The following is a 17,398-nucleotide window of genomic DNA, read 5'->3' as shown; positions in this document are numbered from 1 at the left end:
CTGCCCAAAGCCAAAGGTGAGCAGCCCAGGGGCTCCAGCCAATGTCTTGGCATCCTTGTAATGCATTTGTGAAGGGAGGCAGAAGGTGCTACCCCAAAAGATGCCTTTTTGGCATAAGGATTATTTTGACCTTATAATTTTGAGAAATTGCAGACACAGGAGAAACTCTAGCAGCAGAAGTTACCTTCTTATAAGGGAAATTTATGTTAGAAAGGGTGTCCATAACAGGAAGAGGGCTATTGCCAGAGATCATTTTTTTCACCTGGGAGACTTATCCACATGGCAGGGCAACATTTGTTTATCTGTATTTCTTCTTGCCTTCTTTGAATTGCTTTTCCTGGCTTTGAAGCGCCAGAACACCAACCTTGTTCCTAACCTCAAAGCCTTTTGAGTTTCATATTTTTGTGGGGCTCCATAATTAATTAATTAATTAATTAACTTAAAATTTAAATTATTTAAAATTAATGTAATTAACTGGAAAATTCATTTTAATTAAAATTATGCACTTAATTAAAATTGTGTTTTTCCTTCTGTTAATCTGTCTTTTATCACTGGGAGGTATCAGCCAAGAACCTTGAAGAGTAAAGGGAAAATTATTTATCCCTACATTTTATTATTTCTACATTTGGGATATCATAGTGTCTCAGAACATCAGCTGGAAATTTTGCTTTAAAGTGTTGTCCTCCACTATACATTGGAAGGAAACTGAGGCTTGGAAAAGTTAAGGCTACATAGCTCATGGGTACTTAATAAATAGTGGGGCTATTGCTGATAAGTAGTGGTACTGAGATATGGTCTTGAATAGTCCTGGAAATATTTAGTCAAACCAACATATGTTTGTTATAATGTTTGTTTCAGCTATTGTTTCATTAGACTTTTTGTTTTGAGGCAATTGTCGATTCATATGGAAATGCAGGACAAGATCAGAGTTAAGAGGATGAGTTCAGTTTTCAAATACTCTTTTTAAGGTACCTGGAGGATGTCTGTGGACAATGGCCAGAGGATGTGTGGGGCAAGAGCTCTACAGAGATGTCTAGGCTGCAGAAAATGATTTGTCCATCTTCCACCCACATGTAAGAGGCGATGGAACCCCAGTGACAGAAAAGTTCCGAGAGTGACCAGGGACATAGAGAGAAGACAGAGATCCAGACAAGTCATTTCTATTTTCTTCACTGCAAATTGTTTTAAAGATTAACATCAAGCCCATGTCATATTTCCAGGGATGAGAGTATGCACAACAAGGGTTAAAACATTACAGAATTTTATAAATTCAAAGTATTGCTACTGCAATAAAGACAACCTTAAAACAGAACTATAGTGAAATACTAGCACGTTTTTAGCCCTTTCTATTTTTTCCTTTAGACCTCAGCACTTATTTTAACCTTTTCCAAATGTATAAGTCATGCTCCCATTTTTGAAGAAGTCTGAAAGGCAGACATGCAATTACAGCGATATTCTGAGCAGTTGTTCAAGGCATAAACACAGCTTCAATAGCACAGAATCTTGTAATTAGGGCAAGTCCTCAACCACAGCTCCTGCCAAAGTGGGATGGGACCATGTAAAGCACCAAAGGATCATCACTGAAAAATGAAAACAGCAACATCCAAATGTATCTTTTCTTCCTCTGGCACATTCAACTCTGAATTTTCCATCTGCATATTGCTCTATCTTCTGCCCACACTGAAGTGACAGCAGTGGAGGATACTTATATGTGAGAGAGCCCTTCTGCACATCAAAACATATCTAGTGATATCTTGTAATCCCTCATCCCCTCCATTTGTATCACCATCCTGCCTCACCACAGGGGTGACTTATTTCCTTTGCTTTCTTTTAATATGCATATATTTTTTAATTTTTTTTTTTTTTTTTTTTTTTTGAGAGAAAGATAGAGGGGGAGCGGCAGAGAGAGAGGCAGACACAGAATCTGAAGGAGGCTCCAGGCTCTTAGCTGTCAGCACAGAGCCTGATGCAGGGCTTGAACTCACGAACCATGAAATCATGACCTGAACCGAAGTCAGAGGCTTAACCGACTGAGCCACCCAGGCACCCCTCCTTTGCTTTATTTTAAAAGATTATTTTTTTAATTAATAGGATTCATGGATACTATAATGAAATCACAGAAAAAATGACATCAAATTGGTTACTAAACAAAATGCCCCGAAATACCTAACTATGCAAAAAATTCTATGCTAAACCTTAATATACTCTGTGTCTGGGAAACAAAATCACAGATTTCCAAACGTTCGAGAGAATTCACAAATTCTATCAAAGTCACACATGCACTGTATCCTTGGGCTGTCTCCTTCTTATTAGGCTGAGGGAAATAGGAATTATTCAAATTCTTCCTGTCATATTGATTAATGAGTGCTTTCATTAATCTGGCCAGTACCAGAACTAGTCACCATGTTAGGCTTTGGGTGAGGTCTGGGACTTGGAGAGAGGGGAATAGCTAAAATAATTTACAGTCTGGTGGATCTTAGTGACTTAATAGAATCCTGATTGTGATGTTACCAAAATGTCTCCATATTTTTAAAGAATTCCATATTGATTAAGGGACCTCAGGAAGCCAAAGGAATATATACTGGAGATTCTCCGTATTTGCTAATACTTCTTTTTGATAAAGTTATCTTTAGCAAATTATCTTATTTATCACTGCCTATTTTCAAAGAGGTTGAAAATAGCTAGCAGCTAGCAGCTAAGGGTCCCCAGTAAGGGGGGATAAAGGAGACCTGTACAAGTACAGTTAAGAACCTACATCACCAGATGATGTGTCAAGGCTACATCTATCCAGGGAAAAAGCTGAATATTCCTGCAGGAAGTCACTCTGTGCTATCCTGAAGTGTTGCTAAATATAGTTGTGCAGCAAGCCAAGACATTAAATCTGTAGGACTGATTCATGGTTTAATAATGGATGAAATTCAGGGAGACATAAAGTGTCTTCCAGAAAGGCTTCATCTACTTCTAGCCCATGTCTCTGCTTTTCTGTAATGGGAAGACTCACCTCCAGTTACCAGCAAACTTAATGGTGCTGAGAAAAGCTCCTGATCAGGGTGATGCCCAATCATGTGGTACAACAGTGTTGAGTGGGGTGGGAGAAATCATGTTGAGGGATGGTGTTGGGACTCAACATGGACAGAAAAGATCCTTTGCAGGTGAGGGGGGAAGAAAGTAGTGTTGGGGACAGAGAACAGAAGAAACACAAGAGTGACTCTCTGCTTTTCCTGGAATGCATGGCTTCTCATTGCTTCTAAATCCAGAAAGGTTTTGCAGACTGGCTGGCTCCTCATCTCTCCACTAATGAGACTGAGAAAGAATACCAGCCAGTTTAATTAATCATGCACTCAACAAATATTTATTGCACACCTGCTATGTGCCAGGCTGTTCCTGGAGCCGGGGAGACAGCAGTGAACAAGTCAAGAAATTCATATTGTGGGTTGGGTGGGGATGGGGGAGAAACATTTCAAAGAGTAAAAAGCCAGGATCCTGGTAGCACTGATCATTCCAGTGCCCTTGACACAAGTAATCACCATTTTACATGTTTGCATGTCCTTGGCTTCCCATCCACATATTCTGCCAACATGGAACCAGTGGTGTAACAAGCCACTCATTTTTGACTCCCTGTACACTCAGTCTCAGCCACACTATTCTCATTCTTACTCATGGTCTCACTTTCTGCCCCATTCAGTCTTATGCATTGACTGCAACAGAAGCACAATGAGTTGTTTTTAGGATTTAACCAAGAACTGAGGCCTGAGGTTTCCTTCCCTGCTTTCTAGTTTGATGGAATTCCTGGCTCAACCATGCCTCCTGTTTAGCCCTTGTTTTGCTACAAGCCCTCACCTTTTGTATGCATACCTCTCAGTGTTTACTTGTGTGTACACTTCTCTGCCAGCTGTCACAAGGAACCAATAGATGACACCCAGCTCACTCACCACTCTGGTGCCCACCACAGGTGCCTGTGCTGAGAGACAAGAGTCTCCCTCCTCCCTCCCATGCTACAGCTGCAGGCCCCAATAGGGGTGATGCCCTAAGATGTCACTCAGCTCTATTGGAACTATTCTTGTGGACAAATGCCCTTTTTAAAAAACAGGATAACCAGCTCTCTGAGACTTGGGCCTAGATACCACAAGGAGGGTGCAGTGGAAATGAAAGCCTCCAGCCCCCCTGTTCATGCCTTGGAGCAACTGGATAAGCTTGAGGGTGCACCCTGAGTTGGGGTATTTTTAAATCACTTCCCTGTCACACCTCTAATTTGCTATTACCATATGATGATGCTGTTTAGGCATTGTATGTCATTATAAGAATCATTACTATTTGCATACAAGGTAATTTCACTCCAGGTAAATGCAAGTGGTTCATGTTGGTTGATGGCTAGCTCTGTGTGGGGCTGTCTAGCAAATGATAACTTCTGAGAGGCAAAGGTTTCGCATTAGGGGCAGGTATTGTGACTTGTCTCAGGTCTCACTTCTTCCCACTCTCTTCCTTCTCTTCTCCACTCCATAATTTGGCCATTTGCTGGTCTGTAGAGGAAACCATGCCCTAAAGGGTCATAAACTAAACCAGAGGTATGGCCTCTGGTGAGCTTCTCTGTGTCAAAGAGAATCACACCTTCCAGGCACTTTGATGTTATGGAGAGATCAGACATAGATTCATGAAGTAGAAAAAGGAGTCACATAAAGTAATATAACAAACAAATGAAAATTAAAATCATACCAGCATGCCTATAAATTCTAGAATGACCTGGAATAAAGATACAATATAGAGATGACAGTAAAAGAAGGCTTGCTGGAAACAGACTTCTCCCAAGACAGTGGGTATGGTGCCCGCTGGCAGTCTGCACCACATTAGCTGCCAGACAGAAGGAAAACTGGCTGGGGATGATAGGGGGAAAAAAATCCAATGTCTGTGACAAGCTGTCAGATAGTCATTAGCATTCCCTTGACCACAGAGGAGTTCAGATTTGAAGGTCTTGCCTGATCAAACACACTTTCTGTGTAATGAAGTATTGAGCCAACCCTTGGAATAAAAACCTGAAGGTCTCCTTGGAACTACACTGCCATTTGGAACACATTTATCTCCTGCTTATGGGATAACATAGCCATCAGGTCCATTTTTTCTTAATATTTCAACTATTAAAATGGAAGTAAATGACTTTATTTAAGGTAGAACTGACATCTGATCCATTTTGTTTCTTTCAAACTAGGTAACAAGGGTGTTGGTAGTTCTGATGTAATGAATACTACATAAGTTGACTTAATACATTTCTAAATAAGAAGCTAATATAATTCTGAAACAGGTAGTTTAAATAGAATTGATTATTTTTTACTTCTGATAAATTTCTTTTACCTACCTGCATGTTCTCTCTCTGTCTCTCTTTCTCTCTCTCTATATATATATATTAAATGCATTCACTTTTTATTCAAAGAACAGAAATACCACTTTTTCAATTTGTTGCCCAAATTTTAGAAGGCATAATCTTTTTACTACATATTAGTGTTAACAAATACATACTCAAATTTCCTAAAGTCACTTAGAAATGTGTCCTATGTTCATACTTGCTGCATTATCAAAACTAAACACTAAGTTTACCTAAGATAGGTTGAATCTACGCAACAGCATGATTCAGAGATCAGAACAACTGTGCTGCCATCCCACTCCTAAATTCTCAGGAGTCTATAATTAATTCTCTATAACTCACCTTGGGTATATATCATTAGAATCTGTCTGGGCAACAAAGAGTTTAAGGAACCCTCAGGGTGAATAGCATTATTGGAGGTGTTTGTTTCTTATTCAGCTAACAGCTTCCTTTCTGAGAGGTTACACCCAAATTCCAAAAGCTGCAAGGAGAATAGAACCTGAGCTTGGAGAATGACCACTGGGGTGTGTTTATCCCTGAGCTCAAAGTCCTAGAGGATTATCACACAATAGATCTTCACCATGCAGACTGAGGTTCCTCAAGAAAGTAGCTTGATGGGGAAGAACTTAAAACCTTATACAGAAAAAATAGGAAAACTTGGCAGGCTGTAGTTGTCTGCAAACTTTCTGGCAGCAAAACCGAGTTTGAATCCAGATAGTCCTAATTGCACAACTTTAACCGGCGTATGCTTTACAAAAATACTATCCCTGTGAGGATTTTCCACACTCTCTGCATCTTCTCACGGTAGAGACCTTGAAAATGGATCTGGTGCTCCATTGGAACATGAGAAGATACAATAGCTGGACGAGAAAGGAAAGAGATAGGCAGGACATCAGGTGCAGGTTCCACCACTTTCACACAAGTTCCACTGCCACTGAGGAAGGGGGAGGAGCTGCCCTAGGCAGGCGGATGTACAGGGAGTGCCAACTGGGAAAACAATGGCAGGAGGGTGAAAAGACACCGGGCTAATACATTAGATACATAATACTCAGTAAAAGCTCAGACGTGTTGAGCTTTCAAGATCTAATAGCTTGTGACAAGAATGACTACTTAAAATGATTTTATATTCAATGTGTACTCTCACAATTTAGACAGTTATTGCATTTGTTTTATATCAATAAGAGTGATTATGTAATGCTCAGTTTTTCAAGTTGCTCCTTAACAAGCATTATATTGTATCAAATCATGTAAGACATGGTTTACAATGAAAAGCAAGTGGATGCCTTCATTAGGTTTCAGTTACATTTAGATCAGGGCATTGGCTTTGCCATGAGTTGCTGTGGTTGGAACATAAGCGTACCAGATCTTTGGAAACCTGCACTGACAGTTTGGAGATTGAACCCTGGTCCTTAACTTGATGGCAAGCGGCATCCTTTTGTTCTCAAATCATGTTCTTATACCATGTATTACAAACCTCTGAAAGAGGCTAATGCATTTTAGATCATTAGAACTATAGAATAAAATATAATTAGTGTTCATTATAGTCCTAATTTAATAAGAATACATTAAAACTATGGCCCTATAAAAACAATATATTCTCTGACAACTTTTGTTCAAAGATATTTAAAAACCAAAGATATTTTACTTAAAAATAACCAAATTTTTAAAAATATCTGTATTTGTGTCATTATCAGTTCTAGACTTCTATGAAAGGAAGGCATATGCAAAATGACCTCCAAAGGCTGAAGGAGTCATAAGATTGAAAAAAAGGCAACAAGTCCAGCTTGGTAAGAAATGGCTTATTAAGGTGACTTACATACAGAAGCATGTCTTGGGTGGCCGCAAAACAAGTAGATTTCCACAAGTCTACCTTGGGTAAGACCTGCTTTTATAGTCCTACAGACCTAGGAGTACATGCTAGGAGACCATCCAGGAAGAGAATGTTTGAGAATAGTTGTGCCTCATAGTCATATCTCTATATCTCCAGGCCAGATCAAGGATGTTATGCCCTGAGGATGTACTTAAGAAGGATGTGCTCAAGAAGGCTTCATGTCACAGAGTGGTCATCATTCTGGTGGATTTGTTCAAGATAGCATTAATTGGATTCACACAAGACCTTTTTTTGATATATACAAATAGAAAAGTCACATAATCTCTACTGCTGTTCTTGACAGTTGTAGGATGTGCTAATCAAATTCACCAGAAATTCTCAAGCCTTATTTATTTATTTATTTATTTATTTATTTATTTAGAGAAAGCATGTGCATGTGCGTGAGTAGGGAAGGGCAGAAGAGGAAGAGAGAGAGAATCTTAAGAGGCTATGCACTCAGTGTGGAGCCCAATGTGGGGCTCAGTCCCTCCCTCTTGGGATCATGACCTGAGCTGAAATCAAAGAGTTGGATGTTCAACCGAATGAGCCACCCAAGCATCCCCCCCTTTTTTTGCTAAAATATATTCATTGGGTCATAATTCAATAAGATTATCTTTTATCTTTTATATAGAGGATTATCATTGATGGAATTGAGGTCTTTTTTTCTTAAATGGCCCCAAATATCCTTGTTTTTTTTGTTTTCCTTTTTTCTACACAAAATATTCAATGGAAAAAACCCATGAAAAAAAGTTACTCAATTGTTGCAAATATGTTGTCACATTAGTTGTGATAGTCATTTCTTCATTTTCTAAAACTGTTTGTTCAAGAAAAGGAAAGTCATTTCAACATTCTTTGTCTCAATTAGAAATTTCCTTATAAAAGAAAATAGAGTAAAACCTTGGTTTGTGAGCATAATTCGTTCCGGAAACATGCTTGTAATCCAAAGCACTTGTATATCAAAGCGAATTTCCCCATAAGAAATAATGAAAACTCAGATGATTCGTTCCATAACCCAAAAACATTCATATGAAATGATTACTGTAATAATACAAAATAATAAAGACAATACAAAATGTAAAGAAAAATAAACAAATTAACCTGCACTTATCTTTGAAAACCTCTATGGCTGGTGTGAGGGAGACAAGAGTAGGGTTATTGTGTAGAATGACTTTCACTATCATAACAGAATCACTGTTATCTATTGGCTCAATGGAATCTTTTTCTGCATGGAAGCCATTGTATATGGTTTCACGGATGTTGACGACAGTACAGTATTAATACACTCTTGTCATATATTGTACTTAATGTAACTGGCAATAAGGCAGCAGACGAAAGGGTCTACATCTGCAGGCAGCCTGACCTAGAATGAAGCAAAGCATTCCTAAGCTTACTCTTGTATGAAAAAGCAAAGGACTGTCCATAGGTGCTTTGAAGTGACAAAAAATACATTAGTGCCAGTTGTGGGCACCTTCCAATGTTCTGAAAAATCACTGATTTCTGCCAAACACTGTGGCCTGTGGTGGAGCATCTGAGCATGGGAGATGATCACCCACAATCCCGCAGTGAGAGAGAGAAGAACCATTGGCTCAGCTGTGATCATGTGACATTCGGTGTCATGTACTACTCATATTGGAAGACATCACTTGTTTATCAAGTTCAAATTTATAAGAAATGTTTGTTTGTCTTGCAGAACAGTCACGGAACAATTTACTTGCAATCCAAGGTTTTACTGTAATTTCTTCTTGTCTACAACACATTCTTATTAGATCACTATTTAGAGGGATTAACTATGCTCATTTTCATGCTTGAGTACAGTTGCTGTATATGCTATGTGAAGGATAAACTTTCTATTTTTTAAATTGTCAAGAGGCATGTGGGTGGCTCAGTTGGTTAAATGTCCAACTCTTGGTTTTGGCTCAGGTGATAATCTCATGGTTCATGAGATTGAGCTCCATGTCAGGCTCTGTGCTGACATCAGGAAGCCTGCTTGGTATTCTCTCTCTCTCTCCTTCTCCCTCCACCCCTCCCCAGCTCTCTCTCAAAATAAATAAATAAACTTCAAAAAGATAAATTGTCAAATAAAGTATTAATTTGGTGTAAATAAACATATTTCTCATGGCTTTCAAAAACAAATATAACAGAGTTGCAGATTTAACTTATGTTACAATAGAGATTTGTTCCTTTATTTTTATCCATAAATACTGTGGGCTTCCCCCCTGACTTCTGGTAGTGGGGAGAAAAATCATTAACTTTTGGCCCTATCTGGGTGAAATCTTAGTTCAAATGAATAAAGGAAACAATCCCTTCATTTTTTTTATGCTAAAATCTTTCAATCACTTTATTTATTTCTTTTAAATTTTTATGAATGTAATTTTTGTCAAATTGGCTTACATACAACACCCAGTGCTCATCCCAACAAGTGCCCTCCTCAAATGCCCATCACCCATTTTCCCCTCTTCCCCAACCCCCATCAACCCTCAGTTTGTTCTCTGTATTTAAAAGTCTCTTGTGGTTTGCCTCCCTCCCTCTCTGTAACTATTTTTTCCCCTTCCCTTCCCCCATGGCCTTCTGTTAAGTTTCTTAAGATCCACATATGAGTGAAAACATATGATATCAGTCCTACTCTGATTGACTTATTTCACTCAGCATATTACCTTCCAGTTCCATCCATGTTGCTGCAAATGGCATGATTCCATTCTTTCTCATTGCCAAGTAGTATTCCATTGTTTATATATACACATCTTCTTTATCCATTCATCAGTTGATGGACATTTAGGCTCTTTCCATAATTTGGCTATCGTTGAAAGCGCTGCTATAAACATTGGGGTACATGTGCCCGTGTGCATTAGCACTCCTGTATCCCTTGGGTAAATTCCTAGTAGTGCTATTGCTGGGTCATAGGCTAGTTTTACTTTTAACTTTTTGAGGAAACTCCACACTGTTTTCCAGAGTAGCTGCACCATTTTGCATTCCCACCAACAGTGCAAGAGGGTTCCCATTTCTTCACATCCTCACCAACATCTGTAGAGGAAACAATCCCTTCAAATAATGCTTAGGGGAAAAAGGCAAAAAAATGAAGAGCCTCTGTGATCTCTTGTATCACATGTCCCCCACCGATTTCTCTCCAAAATGGCTTCTGCATATATGGGTGTGGTTTTCATGACTCCTGGGACAGTAGTCTTTGGGGTGATGGACCTACTTCTCCTGGTTGGTTCTTGCCCAGCTGATACTTGTGGCTCAGTTCTGTGGCTACTGAACAGCTAGAGTGCCCCAAAGTCCCTATGGGTGCTGGTTTGGCATCATCTGCCTGCTCCTCTCTATTCCCCACACAAGTTTTCAATTTTTCATATACTTCTGGACCTCTTCTTCAATGCCGATGGTTAGGAACCTTTAGAGCAGTCCCCAAGGTCTTCACATGGTTAGAGCTTATCTGAGGGATCTATGGCCACTCTGTCATCCGATCTTCTCTTGACAGACTCAGCCCCACTTTGGTCTCTCAGGGGCTACAGACACTTCTGAGTCCCTGGTCTGGTGATTTACTCTGTAACCCTCTCTACAGAACACTCCACCCCCCCATTACAGCAACAACCATTGGGTCTCTCTCCACCCCAGGCTCAGCAATTGCAGGATCCTATATACACACCACATGAGAGGCAAGGCCACTTGGGGAAACCATAGCCTCCTCTTGACCTTCTGCAAAGCCAAATGATGTGGGTTCTCTCCAGTTTGGTGTAGAACAGCCTGCAAGGCAATCCCTCTCAGAGTTCCAAGTGAGCGATGGGGCAAGAATCCCTCTGCCCCCTCTACCTCTCAGTTTTCCTCACTCATCTAGCTGGGGTGGGAGGGGGCATACATTATTCCTGTACTTTGTTTTCTTAGTCTTCCTTCTTCATCCTGCTTCCCTCTTTCCACCCTGGGAAGAAAAATGTGTGGGTTGTCTTTAATTTTCTGATGTATCTTCTTCCATGTAGCAGCAGTTCTTGGAACTTTGCTGTCAGGTAGCAAAAGTTTCTTCTCTAGCCCACATAAGCTGGATCACCCAGGCTGGAACTGTGAGACGTTAAAGAGGAGAAATAAGAGTATTTGCAAAAATCTTCTCACAAGGCAATAGCCTGACTTGGAAGTACTTTTTAAATTTTTCTGCATCATCTTATTTCTTACGCCAGAATCTGAATAATATAAAATAATGTTTTTTGCATTCTTTCTTACTATAAATCCCAATCTCCACCACTGTACCCCCCCCCCCTTCAATTAGATGGGCATTCAGCACAACTAGGTGAAGGTCGCCCTCTCAGTGAGACAAGAGAAAGAAATACATTACTGATTTCCAAAATTTTACCCTATTACAAAATAAACATGCTGCCATTGGAAGTCACCTCCTTCTACATAGAGAGAGATGATGTGCCAGCTACCAATTTCTTAGCAAAAATCATGGAAGAAGCAAAGATTTGGTTTTTATCTCCCAGTGGAGACTTTGTTACTATAATAAGACTGGGCATTTTTTGTTTTTGTAAACAAATTTCTTGCAGCAACTAGATGACAGTGTACTATACAAATGGCTATTTCTTTCTGTATATAGGCAGAAAAGCCTGACATTTTACCAAGCATAGCAGGGGGTACTATCAGTGCAAAATGATCCACACACATGAAGGGTTGGTTTATAGTTCAAAAAGAAATCTTAGATGAGACTGAACACATTGATTCCTTTCATAGTTAACTGAAGAGGTACACAAAAGAAGAATTCATTTAAACTCTCTTACACACCGCAAAAATACCAACAGCTGACTACAGCCATTATTATCACATGGCTTGTCAAACTAATATCCACTTTAAGAGGGAGGATAGATTTTCCATTTTCTATAACTTACTTCCAGATATTCATGTAAATTTTAAACAAATCTTATCACTGAACAAGGGAACATGCTGAAGTTTCTTTGGTACATCTCCTTTTAATACTTCTTTCTAAAAACATTTCCAATGCACAGAAATTTATCCATTACAGGAGCTCATTTTCCTTGGCATATGAATTTGATACTTAATAGTATGTCTGTATCCAAAGCTTCTCAAGTCACACAGACTCACAGGTCCTCAAGGTTTTGCTATGATCAAATCACTCCCTTATACATGCACAATAATGAAGTGTATCTTCCCACATTAAAAAAAAAGTGTTCAAAAAAGGTTCAATTTCAATGTCTGAAATAGCAAGGTACACAATACACATTGCAGTTGTCGCGTTCCATCCCTCTCCAGTGAACAAGTAAAGTTGAATGAGATTTGTGGTTCTGGTTCTTTTTGTGTCTCTATAACATGGTGCAAAAAACTAACAAAGATACGGAATTTGTTATGGAATAAACCACAATCAACATATTAAGAGTTAATGGCCAACTACTCAAGCAAACTTTTCTATATTGCTGACATGTCATTATCTACACGTGCATCAAGAAATACCCCTCAACGTGGCAAGACAGATGAAGCCACAACAGAACAGCTTTATATAATAGAGTTAACTCACCAACACACACATTATTACTGGCAATCCTGCTTTTATATTTTAATTAATAGCAGAGAGCTGTGCTTGATTTAGTTATGTGCATTGGTGAATTGGACATTAGCAAGATGTGGGGTTGACAAATCCCACTGGGATGGCTAAATCTGTGTTCTTGATGGTGAAATCAGGCATATCTCCCTCTTCCAGAAAGCAAAGAGCTCCAATAAATGACCACTAGTGTAGAGGATTGAAATGCAACATCCAACAACAAGACATAGTATAGGTTCTGTATGTGACATCCTGAGTGGTATTTGGAAGTATTTTAAAAATCAAGATCTATGAGTAGCTGGTTACCCTATTAAATTTTATCTCCAAGTATTTTTAAACACTGCTTTATAGGTGAGGCTGAGCTTTTTGGAGAAAGGGTAGAGGAGGTGGGATGGTGGTGAGCAGTACCCAGCTCAGGTCTCAGTCCTTTATACCCCAAGAGCAAAACAGGAAGCATTCAGTTAACTGAACCAACACTTGGTATCCAGTGAACATCTGGTGTTTATTCCACAATGCCCCTGGAGGCCTTAGCTCTTGTTTTCATCAGTCTATCAAAGTATTCCCTATATACATACTCCCCCTGAGGTGAGTTCTGGTGTACACGGTTTTATTAATCTTATTATGTTCAGAAATGTTTCAGTGCCCCTTATAGACTGGTGCCCCTGTCAGGTGTCCAGTTGGCTTCTCCTTCATCTGGCTTTGAAGACAGCTAGAGCTTAGGAAAGTTTTCTACTCTCTCTGGGTGGTCATGTGTTAACAGTTTATTGAGAAAAAAAAGTAGTGAATCACCTTACAGAAAGCTAGAAACCCTTGTAACTGATATTACCTGAGAAAATGGAGAGCATGGGGAGCTATGAGGCTCATACCATCATAATATCAGGGGATCATAGATAAGAAGAGGAGACAGAGGGTCTATTTTATCTTCCTTCCTTCCTTCCTTCCTTCCTTCCTTCCTTCCTTCCTTCCTTCCTTCCTTCTTTCTTTCCTTTTGGTCTTTTTTCCCCCACTTTTAAAAAATTAATTAATTAATTAAAATTTGCATCCAATTAGTAGCATATAGTGCAATTATGATTTTAGGAAAGGAATCCAGTGATTCATCCCCTACATGTAACACCCAGTGCTCATCCCAAAAAGTGTCCTCCTATTGCCCCTTGCCCATTTAGCCCATTCCCCCACCCAACACCCCTCCAGAAACCCTGTTTGGTCTCTGTATTTAAGATTCTCTTATATTTTGTCCCCCACCCTGTTTTTATATTATTTTTGCTTCCCTTCCCTTATGTCCATCTGTTTTGTATCTTAAATTCCACATATGAATGAAGTCATAGGGTATTTGTCTTTTCTCTAATTTTGCTTAGCATAATACAATCAACAACAACCACATTGTTGCAAATGGCAAGATTTCATTCTTTTTGATCACCAGTAATATTCCATTATATATATATATATACATATACATATATATACACACATATATATATACACATATATACATATATATACACATATATATACACACACACACACATATATATATATAATACCATTTTATATACCATATATATATATATGTGTATATATATATACATACACCACATCTTCTTTATCCACTCATCGGTTGATGGACATTTGGGCTCTTTCCATACTTTGGCTATTGTTGATAGTGTTGCTATAAACACTGGGGTGCATGTGTCCCTTTGAAACAGCACACCTGTATCCTTTGGGTAAATACCTAGTAGTAAGGTTGCTGGGTCGTATGGTAGTTCTATTTTTCATTTTTTGAGTAACCTCCATACTGTTTTCCAGAGTGGCTGCACCAGTTTGCATTTCCACCAGCATCTGCTATTGTCTGAGTTGTTAATTTTAATCATTCTGACAGGTGTGAGGTGGTATCTCATTGTGGTTTTGATTTGTATTTTCCTGATGATGAGTGATGTTGAGCATCTTTTCATGTGCCTGTTAGCCATCTGGATGTCTTCTTTGGAAAAGTGTCTGTTTATGTCTTTTGCTCATTTCTTTATTTCCCTTGCCTCCAGAGACATGTTGAGTAAGAAGTTGCTGTAGCTGAGGTCAAGGAGGTTTTGCCTGCTTTCTCCTCTAGGATTTTGATGGCTTCATGTCTTATGTTTAGGTCCTTCATCCATTTTGAGTTTATTTTTGTGTATGGTATGAGAAAGTGGTCCAGGTTCATTCTTCTGCATGTCACTGTCCAGTTTTCCCAACATCATTTTCTGAAAGGACTGTCTTTATTCCCTTGGATATTCATTCTTGCTTTGTCAAAAATCAGTTGACCGTACACTTGTGGGTTCATTTCTGGGTTCTCTATTCTGCTCCATTGATCTATGTGTCTGTTTTTGTGCCAGTACCATACTATCTTGATGATTACAGCTTTGTAATAGAGCTTGAAGTCTAGGACTGCAATGTCTCCAGCCGTGGTTTTCTTTTTCATTTCCTTCCTTCCTTGTTTTGTTTTTTTTTTTTTTTTTTTTTTTTTTTTTTTTTTGATAATATAAGTAGACGTCTTTGTAACTTGATCATGATTCAGGGAGACTGAGCAAAATATCATAATATAATCATTTATAGTGGCAAGTAAGATTCTTGGACCCCAATTTCCCTCCTGAGAAATAAAACTCCAGTCACATAGGATGAGGGCTGAGATGGCTTAGCTTAGAGTTAGATCTTCAGAATGAAAATATAAGAAACTAGAGTGGGATTCCCTATACTTTGTTGTTTTCCAGCATAGATCTGATTGGTTCAAGCACACAACTTAATCATAATGGTAAAAGAATTATTAAGTTTTCACATGTCCGGGACACTGTGCTAAGGAACTTCCACGCATGCTCATGACATTGCTTATTCTTATTTTATAGATGAAGAAAGTGAGGTTCAAAACTTTTCATAAACTTAATATTCCCCAGTGGAAAGAGGCAGAGCTGGGATTCATAAGAATAATAAATTGGGACAATTAAACCTAACTTGCAAGTGATTGTGGAGTAAGCAAAGAAATATGTCAGGCACCTGGTGTCGAGTACTAGGTATTAAGTCACACATAGAATCTATTTTCACTTTTGCCTGCAATGTCTTCTCTGCAGACTGAGTTACGCTTTTGTCCATTTCTTTTCCAAACTATGGATTAAAACTCACTTAATATTCTCAGGGCGCCTGGGTGGCTCAGTCAGCTAAGCGACCGACTTCAGCTCAGGTCATGATCTCGTGGGTTCGAGCCCCACATTGGGTTTTGTGCTGACAGCTCAGAGACTGAAGCTGCTTCAGATTCTGTGTCTCCCTCTCTCTCCCTGCCCCTTCCCTGCTCACACTCTATCTCTCAAAAATAAATAAACATTAAAAAAATTTTTTTTAACTCAATATTCTCTCTCCATTCGGTTTTATTCTCCTTTTAAGAGTGTGTTCTTTCCACTGCCCTGTACTTCTTCCCATTGTATCATTTTTAAAAGCAAGGCAAGATAAGGGAGATGTGCCATTTTTCCTGTATTTTCTTTTCCTTTAGATTTTTGCACCATTCATGTGTATTAACTCTTCAAAAGGGGAAAACATTTTAAAAATCACTTAATAAAGGCATGTTGGAACATACATGCCTATCAGACCTCATCAATTAAGTGATTTTTGTGTCACATTTCTAACCAAAATGCTATCCTTGAAGTAAAATGTAGGTATTTTAGGGTTGGTAAGTTCCTTAGCAATTAGGCTTATGTTTTAGCATACCTAGTACTTAAGGAGTTATATTTTTACCTAGGAAGTATTCATGCAATAGAGTATCACCAACACATAAATATCTCTGGAAACGCCAACAAGCACACCGAAAAGCCCAAATAACAGACATGCAGACCTGAGAAGACTTGCTGGCATAGAGATAAACTTCTTTCCTGAATCAAAACAGTTGATTTAACAAAACTTTCACACTTGTCCAACAAAAGCTAATGCCATTTGAGGAACTCTTATTTGGGATACGTCCAGTGTCTCTTTCTATGTTCTCAGCATTTCTCGGGTTTTTCTTAGCATTTCTAAGGTCTCCAGCCATCCAAGTAAGCCTGTTTTGTGCCTCAAACTGTTCTTCCTGGCTGAGCCAACAGTGTAGATCCAGGCTTGTTGAGAGTTAGGATTTAAAGAGCACACACACACACAAGGATGCTTTTAATCTGGTATAGAAACAGGTCTCATGTCATCCTTCTGTTTTTATTCCCTTAATTCTCCGTAAGCTTCCTGATGGCTCAATCTTCATGCCTTGTTGGCCCATGATCACTACTTAGTAATAAGCTCATTCATTAAACAAATGGTTTAATCTCATGGCTTTAGGTAGTTAGGGTCTCACTCACTGCAAATAAAATTGAAAGTTCAGGGGTGCCTGGGTGGCTCAGTCGGTTAAGCGTCGACTCTTGGTTTCGGCTCTGGTCATGATCTCATGGTTCATAAATTTGAGCCCTGTGAAGGGCTCTGTGCAGACAGGGCAGAGCCTGCTTGGGATTCTCTGTCTCCCTCTCTCTCTACCCACTCCCCCAGAATAAGTAAATAAACTTAAAAAAAAAAAAAGCTAAAGACTTGTGCTTTGATGTACTAACATGGTGAATGGATACTAAATTTCCATATACCAGTCATTATGCTTTATATAATGTACAGTATA

The sequence above is a fragment of the Panthera leo genome, chromosome A2, assembly GCF_018350215.1.
Source record: "Panthera leo isolate Ple1 chromosome A2, P.leo_Ple1_pat1.1, whole genome shotgun sequence".
Lineage (NCBI taxonomy): Eukaryota > Metazoa > Chordata > Mammalia > Carnivora > Felidae > Panthera > Panthera leo.
The sequence above is the reverse complement of the archived record's forward strand: the minus strand, read 5'-3'. Positions refer to the sequence as shown.